Source organism: Suncus etruscus, chromosome 2 (genome assembly GCF_024139225.1).
Source record: "Suncus etruscus isolate mSunEtr1 chromosome 2, mSunEtr1.pri.cur, whole genome shotgun sequence".
Taxonomy (NCBI): domain Eukaryota; kingdom Metazoa; phylum Chordata; class Mammalia; order Eulipotyphla; family Soricidae; genus Suncus; species Suncus etruscus.
In genome coordinates this window covers 55,837,674-55,858,147 of record NC_064849.1, presented here as the reverse complement: position 1 = coordinate 55,858,147, position 20,474 = coordinate 55,837,674, and the positions used below count along the sequence as shown (strand labels likewise).

At 32.7% G+C, this 20,474-nt stretch overlaps 1 protein-coding gene and 1 pseudogene across 1 annotated transcript in view; both read left to right on the top strand.

Moving 5' to 3' along the window:
• Positions 1 to 20,474, top strand: part of NPAS3 (neuronal PAS domain protein 3) — a 968,248-nt gene that overhangs the window by 8,577 nt on the left and 939,197 nt on the right. The gene's annotated exons all lie outside the window — the stretch shown is intronic.
• LOC126002358 (uncharacterized) lies at positions 14,504 to 14,598 on the top strand (annotated as a pseudogene).

Below are 20,474 nucleotides of genomic sequence, written 5' to 3'. Positions count from 1 at the left end.
AGGGAACCTCAGTATGATCCTTCCTATCCTCAAACACAAATGTAGCAATACTAAGAATGCACAAAGAAAAAGTTTGTTGGTTTTTTTTGTTTTTTTGTTTTTTTGGATAGGAAGTTTTGATCCTGAGTCTTTACATATTCTTTTAAAAAGTTACTTTCATTCTCAAATAAAACCTACATAAAAATTAATATTTCTCCTAGCATAAATTGATAAAAATTACATTGCAAGTTTAAGTAAAGTATATGAATTTGAGCTCATTCATATTTTTAGTGACACAGTTTGAACTTCCCTGAAATTCTTGTCCATTATGGTTTCTCCTACATTTGAACAATTTGATGGGAATATTAGAATTCTTATGAAATCTGTGACTCTTTTGCTCTGCTTCAAGTGTTAGTTTGAAATTAACTGGCATGCATTTTTTTAAGACAGGACCTGAAGTCCAGGATTTTGTGCTTTGCCATAAGGGGTAGAGGTGTTTGTGTGTGTGTGTGTGTGTGTGTGTGTGTGTGTGTGTGTGTGTGTGTGTGTGTGTGTGTGTGTGAAGCAGCAGTTTGAGGAAGGACATAGGGAGTCTTTTGCTTAGTTATTTAAGACCTAATGCTTTACATTTTACTGTAGTTTTTTGGTGGTATCTTTTAAAAATATACATAAATCACTTCAAGTAATGTTTTCCCCTGTAAGTGTACTTAAATGCTTAAATGTTAATAATGACTCCAGTGCAAACATTTGAAAGCTAGCTTATTTTTCTTTTTGGAAATTTTGTTATTCTAGTGATCCTGTTTCCTATTCAAAATTTGACTCACCAAACCTAAATAAAATTAAATGCACAGAAGGGAAGACCTAGGCCCCTTTGTGTCCTCTCTAGATGGCAAACTTATCTATTCTTTAGTATTGCATACTTTTAATTCACTTGATTAAAAGTCTCTGCATTGCCATTTTTTAGAATTGAGTTTCACTTGTTTTGCTAACATTCCTTAACTGCTAGTTGTAAGATTGACATTTGGTGAGACTTGAAAGTTTCAGTTGATTATTGATTAAACATTAATGTTTAAAGTTTAGATGCTACAAAAATTGCACATAAGATGAAACTTAAAATATTTAAATCAATACTATGATTAGGTAAGAACTCCCAGAGTTTATGGGAAATTTTAGTTATGTTTGCTTTGCATTTAATGATGTTAGTATTTTCACAGTAAATAGTGCTTCCCCTTCTTTTCCTCACTGGGCAGTGTAGGAAACCAACTGTAACTGAATGGTATTTTTACAGCACTGGGCTCCATTAGTGTGAATAGGATGTTTGCACTATTAAGTTTCATAGAAGTTGCATAGTTAGAATAATTTGTAGTAATGTTAATAATATTTGAGTGCATAAACACGACATGGCTTAGTAAAACTAATGTTGTCTACTACCATATTCAAAATGAATAGAGCAGTGACTAGATTAAGCAACATTTGAAGTTGTCTGTATACATCTGTAAAGCATAATGCTTTGATGAATTAATTGAATTTTTGACATCTTGTGTATAATATGAAAAATATGATGAGAATTTCATGTTATTATGACCCAAAGTACTGCTAACCTCCAACTATAATAACTGATTGGTTCAAACATTCAGATTGATTCATTGAATAGCTACTGTAGACCAGAGTGATGGGCCAGGGAGAGTTGTGGGTATTTTTCCCTTTAGGAACAGTTGCTCAAGTTACAGGATGTGCCAAGTATTATAGAGAGCCAGAAATACTCGTTTTGAAAGAGCAGAAAGTTAAAAAATCTTGGAGATAGAGCCTATCTGTCTCTTTTGACTTCTATTGACTTAGAGTTCTCAAGAGATAGACAGTTATTTAACTTGTAAAGTATTGCAATTATTCATGATAAGATGACTCAAAGATTTTTGAGGAAAGATAAAGAAAAGAGACCATATAACTATAAATAAAAATACAACATTGGGGTTGAAGTGGTGACACAAGCGGTAGGGCATTTGCCTTGCATGTGGCTAACCTAGAAGGACAGCGGTTTGATCCCCCGGCATCCCATATGGCACCCCCAAGCCAGGAGTGATTTTTGAACGCATAGCCAGAAGTAACCCCTTAGCGTCACGAGGTGTGGCCCAAAGATACAACATATTAAAATATTTAGTTGCAGTAAAAAGTAAAATGGGTCACATATGATAATAACAAGTGCTTAGTAGACACTGTTCAGGCTCTATATCAAATGCTTCACAGTAAATTTGACATTGTTTTCCTACTGTGTTCAAAGGAAAGAATTGAGGAAAGTGCTAATACTCCCATTTATGAATAAAAAAAATCAAGGCTTTGTGTGCCCAGTAAAAATTTTAGAATTAAGAAATTGTATTCTGCTTTGTGTCTGTAGAAATGTGCAGCAGTGTGGTGGAACCTTCAGTTTTAGGTTCTGGAGTTAGGAATTTCTTAGCTGATGCAGAGTTTGTAGTGCAGAAAGACCAAGCATATTTTTGCTTCATGGTTCTTTAATGGATTTTTGGGCCAACTCTAGATATTCAGTGATTATAGTTAGAGAAAGAATGTATCATAATATAAATTAATATCACTATTCTGTAATATTCTAGTAATTTTGGGCAAGCTCTGTCTTTGTGTCATCTCTCTTTACAAGAGCACTTTTTACTGGATGGTTCAGAAGAATCAGTTGCTGTGAACATAATGACTCTCTGGACATAGCTTATGTAGTTCTCAAAGACAACTTTTGCTCTTGTCATCCATGCTTTGCAGTGCACCATTTTGTCAAAAGATCTGGATTAGGCAATTTATTTTGTAATAGTTTTGATGCTGAGTGGATAGAAACAGGCTTAATGAGATTATGAATATCATAGTTTAAAATCTAACTATTCTGGATAGCATCTTCTGAAATATATATGGAGCCATATAAATTGGCCTCTTGCCAAATTATCTAGCATCATAATAAATGACAGCAAGCATTTATATAACAGTATGTACCAAGTAATAACCTAATGAGTTAAGGGCTTTCCATTATTAATTATATAATTTAATTTAAAAGATAACATGTTAAAAGTGGTTCACAGTAAATACATGAAGGGTTAATTCTTCTGCTATCCCCCACACTTGTGGCATGGTTAAAGTTGGAAAGTTTTATATAACATTTTAAATTTTCTAATGGAAGAGGAATAAACTGTATTTTAGGAAGCTTTGTAGCATTTTCTCCCATCATTATTGCTCATGTACTATATTTGAGATATAGCACTAAAACATAAATTTTATCACAAATTTTGAAAAGTGCTACAAAATAGCATTTTCAGACCTCTTTATTGTAAAGGTCATTTCAGTAGAATTACCTACATCTGGTGAAAAAAGAAAGCTTTCCTTTTTTCTTTCTTAAAAATTTCTACAATTATGCTGCAATGTTGGATTAAGGAACATGTTTATATATCTAGAGTTGAATTTAACTTTCCCAAGCTATGACTTTTATTTTTATAAACTGCATTTTTGCAAAAAGGGATGCTCATTATTAACTTCATTTAGGAAGATCATGATATTTGGTCGGGGAAAATGGAATGATTAAGATTACTTTTAGGGGGCTGGAGAGATAGCATGGAGGTAAGACATTTACCTTTCATGCAGAAGGTCATCGGTTCGAATCCCGGCGTCCCATATGGTCCCCTGTGCATGCCAGGAGCAATTTCTGAGCACGGAGCCAGGAAAAACCCCTGAGCACTGCCAGGTGTGACCCAAAAACCACACACACACACAAAAAAAAAGATTACTTTTAGAATCATTCGGTTCTGCTTTTAGAAAATGTAGATATGATTAGACAAAGCTATTTATTAAATAATATTTAATGTATTGTTGGAATTCTTTTCTTAAAAACAATTTACTTTCAGAATCTTCTTTTGGAAAACATAGATTCTATTCATATTCATATATGTTGCTTATATGTAGTATTTTATTGCATATAAATATGTAGTATTTTATTGCATAGTATTATATTGCATATAGCTTATGTTATAAAATATACATAAGTTATCACATATCTACTTTTATAACATACCATATATGTTTATGTCATTTATATGAGAGAGAATGTTATGGGAAATATTATGAATATATCTGAGTATATTGTTAATGTCATACTTGAGACAGTTGAATTTACATATATACAGTAGGTTGGTGACTTGTTTTGTTTTACTAATGCTGTAAGGAAAAGTAGGCTCATCATTTTTTTGCACATTTTTATTGTTCTGTGTAAATGTAATTTGTTAATCCTGTGAAATTTGTCATAGATAAATTTGCTTGGATTATCTTGTCACCACCGTATCTGCATTCTTTTGTTCATTGCTTATTCATAATTTAACAGTCTGGCAGTGAGCCTTTTTGGGATGCTCACAAAAGATATATGACCTCTACCAGCTGCTACTATAACCTGCAGAATGCACAGCAAGACATTAGAAACGTGAGGATTCCTCTGCTGATTAAAGTGCTCTCTATTTAAACAGTCTGCTCATAAGAATCTTAGGACTCTGCTACCAGCAGTTTTGATTATTTTTTTAAAAAATTCTAACAAAATCAGTTCTAACAATTGAATCTTGGTTTGTTAGGAATTTTTCAGATTGACCCCAAAAGTTAATATTTTTAATAGTGTTCATTCTTTGTAACAAAATACAAAAGTTTTGCATTGAGAAGAGGCTTAAAGTTTTTCAGAAGTGGCTTTATTGCGCAAGAAAGGATGAGAAGACTAAATTCTAATCTTAGAAGAAATGGCAGGCTTAATCCTATTTGAATCCAGTCACTTTACAGTTTATATTCTAAACACCCCATATTATGTAGTATGTGGCAGACATTAAAAATAGAATGTTACTTGAAGTGTAACCACATATTGAGGTTTTCATTATTCTAAATTAGTTTAGCATACGAATTTTTTCTCATTCTCTACCTTCCTTTCTCTCTCTTTCTCTCAAGAAATCAGCAGATCAGTTTATGAGTAATGGCTAGTTTTTGCCTCTCTTCTGTGCAGGCATATGATTACAGTTCAAAATAATTCATTGCTAATCCATGCAGTATTGGTTCATCTCCATCACTCTGCTCTGTGATTAGAGCCTCAGGCCTGCTGTCTCGCTTTCCACCCTGATTTTCTTTAACTGCAACCCTTGTTTTAATATAGTTCTGTAGTCACCAATCTCTACCAGTCCCTCTCCATTCCTCATATATATCGATTGCAGTAGATTAATATTTATTTGAAGCTATTTTTCAGACTTTGTAAGAAATGCACTCATTTCTTACTGTGAATCTCCATCTAATGGGAGGGAGAGTGGAGAGATGTGTGTGGGACTCAGGTATGTAACTCATCTCTGAGTAAAGCTGTTGCTTTACCAGGTTGAGTCCTTGCTGTGATCAAAGTTGATTCCCTTATACACCAGTCTGTTTAGTTTCCTTGAAAAAAAATGTCAGGCAGATTAAGGACGAGTGTGAACAATTCAACTCTTATGTGTCATAGTTCTAAATGGCTTTCTCTGTTTTCTAAGTACATATTTAGTGCAATAGCTGTCATATACATCCATCAGCTCACATTGAATATTTCCAGATAGACACACAAAGTTTATCATATTTTTAGCATTACTATCTGCCAATTTACCAGAAGGTCATCTCACAGATTTTTAGGAGACTTTGTTTCAGATCTCAGCATCCTGTGTTCCTTTTAATAATTACTTTCGTTTCATTGTAGCCGTGTGTTTGAAAGTGTAGGTCAATGAGGATGATTGCATTCAGAATTTCATGATCTGTTAGTGGAACAAAATTGAAAGCAAAGCCTGTATCAATCACTGTGAAGGGAGGGTTAATTGTTACGGCTTCTAAGCCTCTGGACAGATAAACCAGTAATGAAATACTTATTGCTCTGATATGTGAATGCTAAAGGATGAAACAATGGAAACAGAAGCAGTCTTCAGAGATAACCAAACCAGGAAAGAGAACTGCTGCAAAGTATGGAACTGTGCAGTTGCATTAACTCTCTTAAAAGTAATATTGTTTTTTGCCTCTACTTGGTTTTTCTTGGCAGGTTAGGTCAGGATCATATATCAGGTTGCTAAAGCCATATATGAATATAAATAGAAAACTCTCTATTCAAAAAGAAACAAAAAAGTACAGTTTTGTGCTTTACATGAACTTTGTATATTTCATAAAAAGAATAAGGGAGTTACTTTTTACATATTTTTAAAAAAAAACTATGGATACTCTATAAATTTAAATATTATTGTACATGACTAGACTTCCAGAATTTTGAAAAAAGATTATTGTATTATCTTTGATGAGATTTTGAACTGGTTGGTCCATTGTAGACCAAAGCATAGTGGAAATTGTGAAGTACATAAAGAAATAGTAAAATAAGAATTAGTGTTGCCAAGAAATCACGAGATTAGGTGCATTTAACAGTTTCTTCCATATGAACTTAACATTTAAACATCTGTTAGTTACTTATATGTTGAAATATATGCAAAAATATTTAGCCAAATTGAAGTCTTAGGCCCATGACAATCATCTCAACACAGTGGGTAGTTCTGAAAATTAATGAGAATGATAATACTGTAAAGACTGTTCCAGAGTTTGCCCAAATTCATTATCTAAGACTCTTGTTAAGAACATCTCAAAGGAAGTTTAACCAGGGAAATATATTAATGGGTTGAAAAGCATATAAAAAACCTGAATTATAAAGAGTATAATAGAATTATATATGCAAGAGTTATAGTTATTCAATACATATAGCAGGAGGTTTTATGAAGGCATATTTGTACCATAACCTATAATTTCTTTAGACATGGGTTTCATTTATGGTTTTTAATTGCATATGATATTTTGTTTTAGGTCAATTCTGTTTATGTAGGGAATTTGGGTGAGTTATACAATTTAGTCTTATACCAGCCATTTAATATTTGAAACAATGACTCTATACTTTTAACAGTTTTTAGTAGAAGAATTGAAGAGTTGTTGTACATCTTTGTATTTGTTTACAGAATGTTAAGTGTTTTCTAAGATATTTTTCTGCACACTATTAGTTGTCACTACATAGCAGTTGGAGCAAATATGGGAGCATCACACTTTTTATGATCTTCAGCTAATATGGTTTTGTATATCATAAAGGATGACTTTAATAATAATTCAAAACCATTCTGAATCAGAATATTTCTCTACTTATTTATCTAATAGGTCACCTGGTGTGCTGGGTTAGAGAGGATAGAGAATTGCCAGGGCCTGGGATATGCTAAGCATGTGCTCTGTCATTTGGGCTATATCCTAAATCTGGAATCTGAACATTTAAATTGCTTCTAAAAATTCACTAGAGTAAGGCCAGGAATGTGGTCAGTTGCAGAGTTTCATGCCTATGTGTGGCCCTGGCACCACATTAAATTAAAATACCCTAGGGCCTATGGGTATAAATTTAACAGTTCTTAAAGCCAAGACATAGCTAAGAGTGTCAGTTTTTTGTATACAACAAAGAGTAGGCAAAAAAAGCACAAGGGTTTTGTTACTCAGTCATTAATGTGCACATATGAGAGGAGCACCTGGTCATGGAGATTGTTGGGGCAGTTCTTGATGAATCCAGTAGTACCTTCATCTTTGATTTCTAGTAGAAAAGTTGGCAGTTATAATTCCTGGTTGCTGTGTCACTCTTAGGATCTTTATGGGAGGTTGTATTCTACTTTAACCTTTAAACCTATTAGAACCTCATTTTCTCCATTTGTATGTTAAGTTACTAACATTCTCTATCAGTGACATGAAATCTATGACTGCATTATTTGAATTCCATGAATATGTAATACATAATAACAAGTTGAAATATGTGGTATATTTTTTTGCAAATGGTATTAATGTTTATAAGCATTCTTATTCCTAAAATATCAATACAACAAAGTTACATGATGCAATAGGATATTAGTCTTGCAGAATTCAATCAATAAATTAAAGAATATTTAAATATTTTTCTTCTGTAAAGCATCTTCGAAAGGAAACTTCTTACTGCAAGAATGTCCAGAGGGACATTGCAGTGGAAGCTACGAACTATTAAATTATATTTTAAAGTGACATATTATGTACATAACTCAATATACACTAAAGGAAAACCCTAGAAGTATTTAGTGATAAAGACATTTGTTAGTTAAATTCAATTGAGTCAGTGACCAACTCTGGCAATATTTGGAAACCTGATGTTGTACTATAAAGTAGGAAGTTATTAACAGTGTAATATTTGATAGAAAGTCATGTGCTTGGGGGGAAAAACTGATCCCTGGAAATTTTGAATGATCCTAAATCATTTATAGAGGAATACACTTTTGTAGTATAATATTTACTAAAAATACAACTGTTTAAGAATTTTATTTTCAAAGGAACTATCATTTTTTGATTGCTTTTTTTTTTTAAGGCAGTTCTCAGGGTTACTCCTGGCTCTGCATTCAGAGGGTCATTCCTGGTGGTGTTCAAGGACCATTTGGGATGCCAGGGATTTGACCCAGGTCCACTGTGTGCAAGGCAAACACCCTACCTGTCTGCTATCACTCTGACTCCTAAAGGAGTTATCTTTTAATGCCTAATCTTTTCTTGTAAAGGTGGAGAGGCCATTTTTTGTAAATAGACTTACATATTGTAATTGGATATGATTTCTTTCTTTCTTTCTTTCTTTCTTTCTTTCTGTCTTTCTTTCTTTCTTTCTTTCTTTCTTTCTTTCTTTCTTTCTTTCTTTCTTTCTGTCTTTCTGTCTTTCTTTCTTTCTTTCTTTCTTTCTTTTCTTTCTTTCTTTCTTTCTTTCTTTTTCTTTCTTTCTTTCTTTCTTTTCTTTCTTTCTTTCTTTCTTTCTTTCTTTCTTTCTTTCTTTCTTTCTTTCTTGTTTTTGGGCCACACCTGTTTGATGCTCAGGGGTTACTCCTGGCTATGCGTTCAGAAATCGCCTTTGGCTTGGGGGACCATATGGGATGCGGGGGATCGAACCGCGGTCCGTCCTACACTAGCACTTGCAAGGCAGACATCTTACCTCTAGCGCCACCTTCCCGGCCCTGATATGATTTCTTGTTTCTGATAGTTTCCTTTCAAGATAGATATATCATTTGGTCACTTTTTACTGTTTTCTATGAAAAATTCTAGTTAATGGCATTTTATCAGTACTGCAAGTAGAGTCTATTTTTGTTTGAAAGTGTTTGGTCCAAACAAATAGCTCAGAGGCTATTCCTAGTTTTGTGCTAAGGAGTGACTCCCTCTTGGAGATATTACGAGGACCATATGTGGTATACATGATTTAATGAGATGCAGCTCTATGCAAGGCAGTTATCTAATTTTCTAACTATCTCACTGGCCCCCTAGTATATTTTTATAAGAATTGTATTAGCCTAATTTCTGTGAACATTTTATAAATTCTTTATAGGTTAAGACTATTTTATTTCCTAAACCTGTTGTTATTGGTGACAAATCTAAAAACACTCATAATTTTTTTTTCTGAAGATACTCTTTCTCAAAAGGAATTTTTTCTAGCCAAATTGGGAAAATAACAAAAGGCTATAATAGTATAGATTGAACTTCTTTAAGACCTCTTTCCCTCTTCACTCATCAAAATCCCAATGTTTGCGAAGCTAATTTGGCTACAAGGTAATCTGGTTTGGTCAATTAACTGTTAAGTGTGAATCTTATTTTTATTTTTTAAAATGAGTTGATTATAGAAAACACATTTTCAATTATAATATCATGGCAAGTTTTTATTGTGTTCCTGCTTGTCCCTCATAGCACACATCTATGTGTACATTAACAGTGACAGTATTTTAGAAATAATCATGTTGTATTCTAAGATTATTGAATATAAGAATTGGTAAAATATAATGAGACAGGTTATAGATATTTTCATTGTTTCTAGGCAAATGTCCCCACTGTAGTAAAAATCACCAGTTGAAGAAATTTAAGTTGGTTGGAAGTTATTTGTTAGCAAATAACCAGATATGTGATCACACAAACTATCAACATCCATAACTGCATGTTGTCTATTCTTTCTTAGATAAGACTTTTAAAATCATAGTGTATCAATTATATCATAGCTGTTGGTGAATCTTGGAATCTACTGAAGTGGCATTCATACCTTTTCATTCATGAGCCAGGTGGAGTCATATTTTTCCCCAAAAGTCCTGATTAAAAATTATGAAGAGTGGGATTTTAGCTTCCTTATAAACTAATAAGTGTCCAACCAAATTTAATGGATATTGGTATAAGACACCGTTATCTTGTATCAGAGATGAAGACAAGTTTAATTTAGAATTAGCAGTAGCCAGAGTAACAGTATTTAAGATAATTCCCTGAGTTGAATTTCCACAAAGTGAGACAGAGGGCCAATATATTATCCACACACATAATAGATTATGTTACATAAGAAGCATCTGAGTTTAAAGAAGCCTAACCTGTTACAACAGAGAATAACTATGTTTTCTTTTTCTTCTAAAGGGAGAGATGCTATCTCTGTCCTCTAAAATTATTCTCTTTACAAACAGACTTGAAAATATAACCTGAAACAAAAGATAGTTTGAGCCTACCTGACAGATGTGAATACATGTAAAAGAAGATAACAATTTCAAAATGTAGAGAATTCTCCACATTATTTAAACATGAATTATTTGATATATTACTTCAAGATTATATTGATTTGATTGACTCAGAGTGAATGGGTCCATTTGGGGTTGGCTTAGTTATATTCTCACATCTTTTTGTTTTCTTTGGTTTTGGTGCCACTTCTAGCAGTACTCATGGATTAATCCTGGCTCTGAGCTCAGGAATCATTCCTGGCAGGACACAGAAGACCACATGGTTGCCTAGAATAAAATCCAGGTCAGCCACATGCAAGGCAAACACCCTATCCACTGTACTATCACTCCAGTCCCCATTTTCTTACATCTTTCAGTAGGTTTTTGTCCTATTTTTGTAAACTTGCCCTTTTTGGGTTCATTCTATCTAACCATAAATTTGCACTCATTAAGAGTACTTGTTATGGGGCCGGCAAGGTGGCGCTAGTGGTAAGGTGTCTGCCTTGCAAGCACTAGCCTAGGAAAGACCAAGGAAAGATCGCGACCGTGGTTCGATCCCCGGGCGTCCCATATGGTCCCCCCAAACCAGGGGCAATTTCTAAGCGCTTAGCCAGGAGTAACCCCTGAGCTGATCAAATGGGTGTGGCCCGAAAAACCAAAAAAAAAAAAAAAGAGCACATGTTATACCTTTGCATTATACAGTTTAAGTTTCTAAGTCAGTAAAAGTAAAATATACTCTGTCAGTCTCTTTATAAAGTCACAATTGGTAAAGAATTGAAACTGCCTCATATCAATCTATTGTTACCATGTATGATGAGAATGACATTCTTTGCCAGGTTAGCTTCTTTTTGTCTCTTGAAATTTATATATATATATATATATATATATTTTTTTTTTTTTTTTTACTTTTTTTCCTAGGACATTAGCCCTTTTCCCACCTGTTTGCATGTATTATTTCTTTTTATTTTACCCCTACTCCTCACCCCAGCTGATGCTATTTTCCATATTATATATTGCAATTCAGTATCCAACATAAAGTTCTAGGTAAATCATCACATTTCTTAGCTTCTGAGTTTAAATATCTGTCTCTGTAATGCTAACAAATCAGCTAGAAATTTGCAGACCATACTTGCCATTATGTCAAAGATTATCATAAGGAAATTATCATCTGGTTTAGCAAGTTATGATCTCTAGTACTATTTCATACCTCTTATTTTTGCCAACATATTCAGTTGTGAGTGAACTTGCATTTCTTGAATTACTGTGTCATGGATTATAATGTGTTTTTTTCCCAAGGCATTAAACTTTTGTATATGCCATAATTTGCTAATATAGTTCACTTAAAGGATGATTTAAATAATATGTGGCTTGTGGTTACTTCAGTTTTATTTATAAATATTTATTTATAAGTAGGTGATCACCTCCAACCTGCTTAATTGATGATTTGGTAGTTTGCTTTTTCCCATTCCAGTCATTTAGCCAAATTTTTACCATGATATATACCACAAATTATATAGTAATAATTTTACCACATTATATAGTAATGCAACTTTTTTTTTTATAAAAATAGTGCTTAATAACTAATGAAACTGCTCAGACTCAACTGCTTCTCTGTTGGATACCTTCTATAATCATTCTTTGCAATTGGACTTGCAATGCTCAAATCTTCAGTCAGTCACATATGAAGTTCATGCAAAGATATCTTAAAGAGGTAACAATGGAATATAGGGCTTGACTTTGTGTCAAAGGAGGTCATAGTTCATCATCAAAATTTACTGTTAATATTCAGAATATAACCTTAACTACAGTCATAGATAATGAAAAATTATATTTTGTTCGGGAAGAACTGTCTCCATCATTTTAAATGCACAATGGAGAAACTCCTGAAACTGAGTTTGTAAATTAATAATTAAATTACATTTCCAGTTCTTCCTATATCATATTTAATTTGTAGTTCCTGTTTATACTTCTCCATAAAAAGTAAGTCTACAGTTACCCTTGGCATAACTCATAACCTTATGTTATATATATAAAACTTCAGGCAAAAATAAAAGTAAAAATTTAACACTTATAAATATCTTATTACTTTTAAGCACTTTTGGTATTTCTGGATTTCAAAGTGAACTGTTCATATGTATTTTTATGGATTTCCTAAATATACAATTTCTGTAATTTTATAATGAATAGTTATAGGTTTAAAATATCTTACACTTTTGAGTACAAAACTAAAAAATATCACATAGACCATTGATAGTGTCTTTAGTTTCAAATGATATCACCAAAATGATGAATTCTGGAACAATGAGATATTTCCAATTAGAATTATATCAAAACCATTTTATAGTCAATTATAGTTACATAAAATTTGAATTCCATTAATTATGTATTTCACAAAATTGTACCTATAATAATTTAGGTTGATTAGACCAAAATTAGAAAATTCAATCATGTAAAATATAACAGGTTACTCAGAAAGCTGACATTTTTCTAGAAATTTTCCCTCTGGTAACAGTTTAGCCATGCCATGTTGTTATACACATAGTTTCTATAATAGAAAACCTTTGCTCAGAATATCTCATTTAAATCTTATATATAGCCATGATTAATTGGTTTTTTTTTAAATCATGAGTGGTAATCATTGCTACTTTCATACAATCTAACAAAACTATAAAACTTGATAAACCTATTTTAATTAGTGTATAAATAAATGAAACAGTGACTATGGAAATAATGCATCAGTACATCAAATATACTTATTCTTTTTTGTCTTTACTTTGAACATTGCTCATGTTCTCCAAAGTTTATAGTCAGTAGTTGCTCATTTTTCCTTCAGTGACATATTTAGATGTCTTGATATATGTAAATTTATTAAAACATAGGCCAATAAACACTTTTATTTCTCTGAAAGCAAAGTAGCTGTGTTATATTTGTACATATATATATATATATACATATCAACACACATGCACCATAGTAATAGAAACTACAATTATACCTTATAACATGGTTTGAAAACCCATTTAGCGTTATCAGTGAAAACTCATAGAATGTTCAAATCTAAGTGTGTCAATAAGAACGTTGAGTTTCAGAAACAAACATAACAATGTGTGGTTATTTTGTCTATTTTCCTACATGAGGATGACTTTATGCATTAGTCTGTATCTAGTATAGCTTTATAACTTCAAAAGAATGTGGTTTGCCATATCTGTATAAGTTTAGGGAGATTAATATCTGTCTAAAAACTGCAGGTCATCTCTGGATTGTGCTTTTCTACTTGGAAAATTTCAATAATTACACATGTGTATTATAATTTAAGAAATAAATTTTAACTCCATTTATTGCATGACTGTTATTAGATACCATGATAAACTCATGAACACATCATCTTAACTTTCTTATTATTTAAGTTTATTAATTTGTAACTCATTTTTGGTACTGTGAAGAGCTGTTCATTATAGTAACTTGTTTTAAATTCCAGATTTTCACATTCTCTTTGACATATTCTTTACTCTTAGAAATTTTAAAAGTAACTCATTTTTTACTTTTGTTTGATTGAGTCCCTCGCTTGTCCTTTGGATGGACTTCGTTCAGTTTAAGGAAAAGTCCACTGCTTTTGGTTTTGTTTTGGGTCCACACTGGGGACTCTTCCCAGCTTCTTGGTTGGGGATTATACCCCAGAGGTGCTTGGAGACCATGCTGTAATGGGGAACAACCTGGGGCTCCTGCATACAAAGTATGTGCTTCAGCTCTTTGAGTCATGTCTCCAGTTTTGCAGAGTGGACTTCTAAACCCTGAAATTTGTGGTCAAGTCAAACATGCTTACAAAAGTTGTCATTTTCTCAGAGTTTTATGGGGGGTTAATCCTATAGCCTAAATGTAGAAATAATAGCCCGTAAATCATAGTAGTAGTAACAATTATTGTTCACTCCAACTCAGTCCAGAAAAATTTAAACAGAACATTTATGTTTTTTGTGCTCGCTTCGGCAGCATATATACTAAAATTGGAATGATAGCATGGCCCCTGTGCAAGGATGATACGCAAGTTTGTGAAGCGTTCCATATTTAAAAAAAAAAAGAACATTTATGTTTTGATCATTCTTATTTAATATAACTTTTTTTATTTCAGACTCACGTAGCATTTTCTTAATTAAACTTCAAGATTCTGAAGGTTGCATCTTTCTGTGTGTGAGACCTTGATTGTCCTTTTGAAAAAAATATCTGTGGCCTCTCTTCTTACTTTGATTTATTCTTGTTACAGATTCTTTAAAATAAAACTTCCCTTTCATCCCATAAATGCATTCTTCCAAAAGTGTTAACACTCACTCTTATCCCATAAACTTGCATTTACTTTCTGCTTTCTTTAGCCAGCTACATTTAGCTTTCTTAAATATATTCAAAGCTGATGTATTATAGACTGGCTATCTCTTTGCATAATCTCCTTGAAATTGACACTACTAATCACCTTCATTTTTGAGACTTTTCCTCTCACTTCTCTGATGTCATACTTTCTGTTATTTCAGCTCTATTCCCAGATTTTTGTTTTTTCAGGGTCAGGCTTATATTTCTATTCATCTTTTATTCTGTTTTCTGCAGAAACCTACTATTTATTTCCAGGGTTTTATAAAAGAAAATAGAAGTGCTGATAACATCAGAATAGTTTATTTTTACTAGGATCTGTTCTGATCTCTAAATCAGTACATATCGTTGTATGTTGATCATACTGTTCACCTACTCTGTGGGTGCCTCAAATTCAAGGGGACTCAAAACTTAACTATGTAGTACAGTATTATGTGTGTATTGGGTTATGTGTTATGTAGTAAATACATATGTAGCAGTAAGTATATCCAAGAATGGACCATGATGTTGATGATAAGACTGTTGTTCTTTCCAATAATTGACCCATAATTTTGTCTGCCTTAATCATTGAATTCTGTCTTAGATTTTCTTTAAATTATTCAATCCTCATAAATTAATTACAAAGTTAAAAGGATTTTCATGGTTGAATTTTAGACATACAATATTCCAATATCAAGCTCCCTCTACCAGTGTGCCCAGTTTTTTCCCTCCATCCTTTAAACTGCTCAATGGTAGGAACTTTGTTCTTTGAGGACTGTGAATTACAATACTGTCGCTGATAAGGTTTCATGTGTACCATTTTCCTCCTCAGTACCTCTTCAGAATGACCACTTCCCTCCATCATAGTCTGAGTATTCCTTTCACTGATCTCTCCCCCATGGACACTCTAATGGCAAGCTTCCTGCTGAAGACCATTCTCATGCTCTTCATCTATTATCTTCGGGCTTTTGTTATTCCTTTATCACGTTTTGCATTTTTTTTTAACTTTCTCATTGGAGAGATCATTCGGTGTCTATTCCTCTTCCTCTGACTAATTTCACTCTCCAGAACAATTTGCATATTAGCAGATTACATAATAACATGACTTTACCTTCACTTTTTTTTTTTATAATTTTTGTGACCAAAGTTAATTACAAATCGTTCAAAGTAATATTTTAGGTACATAGTGACATTGAATCAGTTTTCTGTCTTTTTTTCTATACCCAATGGTGTTCAGGACTTCTAACTCTTCTTAGGGATCACACCTGCTGGTGATCAGAGTGCATATGAGATGCTGGGGATTGAGCCCAGGTTAGTTGTACAAGGCAAGTACCTTATCTACATTACTCTACATTACTATCTTTCTGCTCCTACATCATCTATTCTTACAACTGAGTAGTCTTCCATTGTGTAAATGTATCATAGCTTCTTTATCAAGTCATCTGTTCTTGAACATTTGGGCTATTTTGAGCTTTTAGTTATTGTGAATAATACTGTAATTAACATAGAAGCAAAGATATTTTTCCTACATTATTTTGGGGCCCTTGGTATGTACTTCAAGGAGCAAAATTACTGGATCATAGAGAAACTCAATTTCTACCTTTTTCTTTCTTTTAGAGTAATGTCAATCTTGTATTCTAAAAAGCCCAGACCAGTTGAACATTCCCACCAGTGGTGAATGAGAGTATCTCCCTACCTTCTCCTACACAGCATCCACTCCAACACTGAATCTTGTTTATGTTTGTGGTTGTTTTTTCTTTTTATTTTGTAATATGAGCCTGTTTCTCTGTGAGGTGATACTTCATTTCTGTTTTGACTTGCATTTCTTTGATGATTAGTGATGAAGAGCATTTTTTCATATGCTTTGACCATTTGTACTTCTTTGAGGAGGTTTCTGTTAATCTTTTCTCCCCATTTCTTTTTTTTTTTTTTTTTTTTGGAATGGATTGGATGTTCTTTACTTGTAAGGGTCTTCTAGTGCTTGAAATATTTTGGATATTAACCCATTATCAGATCAATGATTAGTCTGTCTTTCTAACTACTCTTTTTATCTCTTTGTTCTTGGATATACTATTTATTTGGAGTGTTTCTTGAACTTCTTTACTTATGCCTAGATGTTTTTATACTTAAACTTTCACTTTGCTTCTTATATCCCAGAAAGAACAAATGTATTACATATTAACATTGTCTAACTTTTTGTTTGTTTTTGGGCCATACCTGGTGATGCTCAGGGGTTACTCCTGGCTATACGCTCAGAAATCGCTCCTGGCTTGGGGTACCATATGGGACACCAGGGATCAAACCTAGGTTTGTCGTGGGTCAGCTGCATGCAAGGCAAACGTCCTACCCCTCCAGTATTGTTTTGGCCCAAATGGTCTAAATTTTTATAGGAAGTCCCTGGTATTAAGTAGTGTGTGTGCAAGTATGTATGTGTTGTGCATGCTCACATGTATGTATACTTTTAATTGAAATAAGAATACCCAAAGATAATAATACTACTAGTAGTATTAAGGACAGACCATTAAAACAAACATATGTACATCAACTGTGTGTACATTTGCATAAGCTAACTATGTGTAACATCAAACTGTATACATTTGCATGAGTAAATTCTTTACATAGTTTCTATTATCATTTTATTTTATATTTCATTCAAAAATTGCTATGTTTCATGAATTGTGTCCTTCAAGGTTTTGGAAGACACAGACTTATATAAATGTAAAAGTGGAGGAATGAACCTGTTCAGGAGAGCCTCCATGAGTATGCACACAGACTATTTTAGAAGCTCTGGATTCACTTCACTTCCTTGATAACAGCAATACTACTTTTGTTGAAATTCTGGAGTATTTTCAGGTTTACTGAGGAGAAAACCCTATTTGCTTGAATTTATTGGGGAGTGAATATGAATGTAATATGCTACTGAGAATCTTTTTAGGTCAACATATACTCAACTCAGAGTGTTGTGCTGGGTAAAGATATCAGTATCTTACAAACTAACAGAAATGTGTTCTGAACATTATGTAAGAGCCATATCATGTCTAATGTCTTATACGATTTTTCCATTCACATGCTTTCTATGATTAATTGTTGAATTAGACATACTCTGTAGTTCTTTTTATCCACTTAAGTATGTGTTAGACTGTATTGGAAGGCAAGGTGAATATATTAGTTATAAGATAGTAAGCATTCATATGGGAGGCTTTCAAGAAAAGGTAATTCAAGAGAGTTTCCTTACATTTTATGTTTTCTATGTTTTTTTTATGGACAAATATTCTTTATAATCATTAGGAGAATTAGTGAAGAACAAAAGAAAATATTTCTTATAGTAGTCATGGAGAAACCTACTTACTATGTGTTTATATCCTTGAATATTCCTTGGAACAAGATCATAATAAAAGTAAGATCCTAAATTAATGTAAAGGAAACCATTCAAATATAAATGGAAACTAAAGAGACATATTTCTTCTGTGACTTAAATGTAGTTTACTGTGTTACTTAGTCAACTCAGACGGAAGACCACAATAGAAATGCCAGATCATAGGCTTGTTAAAGAGGAGGGAAGATATTTTATGTATTATTATAGTTTTTATTAATTCAGAAAATAAAAATGTCTCATTAGTCTATTTACTAGAATATAATATATAATAGTATAGTTGAGAGTTTTAACTTTACTTTGATTTATCACCATAGTTTTATTTTGTTTTGTTTTTTGTTTATTTGTTTGTTTTTAGCCACAACTGATGACGCTCAGGGGTTACTCCTTGCTATGTGCTCAGAAATTGCTCTTAGCTTTGGAGGGCCATATGGAACGCTGGGGAATCGAACTGCAGTCCGTCCTAGGCTAGAGCGTGCAAGGCTTGCGCCTCTGCTTTGGCCCCTCAAGTAGTCTTTTCTTATCCATGAATTTAATTTTCACTATGTGCAAACTTAGTATGTTTTTACTTTTTTGTGGTTAGGAAGAAAAAAAAAGCAGATAACTTATGGAACAAGAGGCAGTAACCTTAAAAAAATAGGAAATAAAGCCCTTCTCAGAACAGGTTTATTTAATTATAAGAATTTTGACAAGTGTCTTGTGTTCTAGTTTGTTGTATTTTCCCTAAGTATATGTGTTTAGACACATTCACCAACCTCTGGAAATAGTTAGAGAAATGTTTTTGCTGCTTAATTCTCCACATAAATGGCAATTTCATGGCAGTTCCTGAAGTAAACATTTCTAAACTTAAAAATATTTTCTGACTCTTTCCATTACAGAAACAAATATTTATAACTCAAAGTAATATTTTACCAATAATTTAAAATTAATAACATTTCTAGGAAGACTGTGAATTCATATTATATTGTAATATATATATAATATATATATATATAACATCTTAGATCGGTTCTGTTCTCCTTCAGACTTAATTTGCATCACATATTGTGAGTTATTGCTCCTTACTAAAATTGAGGCTGTCTCATGGTCATGTTATTTGTAGAGTAAATGTTGTCTGCCTTTCTATTTAGCAATCCCAAGGATCTTCATCTTCTTGACTCTTTCCATCATTGCAGTGATGAAAGCAATGTGTCTTGTGTCTCCATGTCTCAGAAAATGAGCTTAGATCTTTATATACATCATCTCATTTAATTCTTATACTAATCTTTTAATGAAAAAAATCACATACCCATTTGAAAAGCATTGGAATACTCATTTGACTAAGTCTCTGACTAAGTCTTTGACTAAGTAATACCTGTATATTACTTTCTTTCTCTTAAAAGTTGTATTTAGTGTTAAATGAAAAATAAAAGGGTAAAGATTAGAGTGACTTCGATGATAAAAAGACAAATATGTAGGATACTCAATTTTTCAAATGTATTATGAACTACAGTCTCGTTGAGTAAATATACTGATAAAAAATTCCATACATAACTTTTTTTTTCAATTTTCAACTAAGAAATTCTTTTGGGGGCTGAAAAAGAGGTTTCTTAGGACATATTTCTGACTTTCTGCTTAGGAATCATTCCTGGTGGTGCTTCAGAGACCATACAAGGTGCTAGTGTTTGAACCAGGGTCAGTTAAATGCAATGCAAGCATCCTACCTACTGTTCTATATCTTCATCCCCTAAAACTACAGCTTTAGGTTAATTTTTTTGTTTTAGAAACCATATAATAGCAATAGTCAGGTTATTTCCAACAGAAGTGGGTAACCATACACAGTGCAAAAACTCAAATTAGGTTCAGCTGCATGCAAGACAAGTACTTTATCCCTCTATGCTGGCTTCCTCTACAATCATTTTCATTTGTGGTTATAAAGTTAAAAGAAATAATTTTTAAAAAAGGAAGCTGAAATGAACAGTATTTGTTACTTATATCACTAAATGGTGAGTTACTTATTACTATCAGTGAGAAGCTGTGTGTTCATTGAAGTTTAGAGCCTTGTGGTAAATGAGGGAAAGGACATCATGGAATTGAGATATTATAAGAGGAAAATGCCAACAGCAAGCTGGTTGGTGAATATTGGTTGAGTGGGGGGGAAATTATGGATATTAATTCTTGAGTTATCAAAATAAATGGTAAATATCACTAACACTATTGACTTATTTCAAACTACAAATAATAGCATCAATATA